A 1770-nucleotide genomic window follows, 5' to 3' on the forward strand; every position below is an offset into this window, starting at 1 on the left:
CCCCCCCCCCCCCCCCCCCCAAAAAAAAATAAACAAACAGGCATTCCTGCAGTAGCCATCTCAATGCATGCATAAACAAAATCTTTCTCATCAACAAGGTAACGGATGGAATGCACATGGCAAAAGAGTCACAGCCAACATTGCGTTCACCCTCCTCATGTCAAGTGGCCTGTAATGTTACGTCATATAGCCCAGGAGAGCTGTAACATGTACCAGTAGTGAGTGAAATCAGAATCAGCTGTGATTGTTAGTTAGTACAATGAAAGCCTGAAAGGCCTTTCACTGAATGATTTCTTTCCCCATTGTGGAAAATAAAAAAGTCCCTGTCGCTGACCAGCTCTGGAGTGCTGAAGAGTCAGAAATATATCTCACTATGTGGCTTAAAGGACTGCTGAACAATCTGCTGCTCATTCACAAAGCGAGGGCTGTGGAGGGAGAAAGAGAGGGGTGGGTGAGGAAGGAGCGAGGCAGAGGAGACTTAAGAATGAGAGGTGTGCGAAAAGGGAGACCTGGAGAAAAATTAATTAAGTTTAACACAATATCTACATGGTCTAAATTATGAAACACCTATAATAGATTGATATTCTATACTGACCATGCCTGGTCCTCTTTTTGCTGCCGTTGCAAAGGGCACTTTGAAAGGATATCTGCGCTTTTGCCAATATGAATTCAAAAAGAATTAAGTCACACACCGCTTTAGGAGACGTGCAGGTCATTCAGGCATTTGGTAATGCAGCCATTCTCTCCTTCTGCCTGTCAGCACTGCAACGTTTGACCATTTATGGCAGATTCTTGATAACATAGAGAGAGATATTTGTAAAACACTCCTATGTGACTGACATACAAAACAGGTCTTACTGTAAAATACTTTCCAAAAATTGTTTCAAATCATATGGTTACGGTTTGGTTGACCGAGTAAGTGCGTTTACTGGTGACTCTGAGCCAGATGTTGTAACTGGTTGGCGTAGATGATAAAACACAGATGAGTATCTAAAATTGAATGAAGGATTTTTAATGGACACCTACATCTTCTGTTCATGTTTTCAACAGCTGCCGTCACTGCAGCCTCGGAGGCACTCAGCTAAGATTCACCAGCTATCACGGTCACTTGAATGTAAACATGTATTGTTTTGAGGTATTTTCTGTTGTTTTTCCAGTAGTCAAGTGTCATGCTTCAGAGTCAGGTGTCTCCCTAAAATCTGTCTGTATCTTTACCAACAGCCATCAATGGAGCAGGTCTCACAGAGGCTATAGAGTCTTTACATAACATGAAGGGAGCAGATATAGTTTGTGTAAAGGATGTCTCACTTTCATTAGCAGAGGTGGATCCTTCAGCGCTATTGTACCTTTGCTGTTTCCTCCTCAGGTGTTTCACAGGAAACACCTATCGCAAGATTAATATTGCATGTAATTGTCTGTGTGTATGTGTGAGTGTGTAACCACATAGCCCACAGCATTGGATACAATAGACAGTTACAGTACGGTGCCAACTTCCCCAGAGCAAAACAGAGACGAAAACAAGAGGGAGAGGTGGGGAAAATTGTATCGTGTTCGTGCTCTTATATTTGTGACTGTGCCTCTTTGGCTGTGTCTATGAGTGTGTGTGTTTTATGTGTGTGAGGGTTGTGCAGGGGAGAGGAAAGGTCCTGTGAGGTGATGGCCGAGCGATGGAGTATGTCTGTGGCCACGCTCAGGTGCACTGTAGGCACTGTAGGTGTGCTCCATCGTTTGAGTGTGAGGAGGAGACGGACAGACAGGAAGAGAAAGAGA

Source organism: Anarrhichthys ocellatus, unplaced genomic scaffold (assembly GCF_004355925.1).
Source record: "Anarrhichthys ocellatus isolate YVR2014 unplaced genomic scaffold, GSC_Weel_1.0 scaffold8, whole genome shotgun sequence".
NCBI lineage: Eukaryota > Metazoa > Chordata > Actinopteri > Perciformes > Anarhichadidae > Anarrhichthys > Anarrhichthys ocellatus.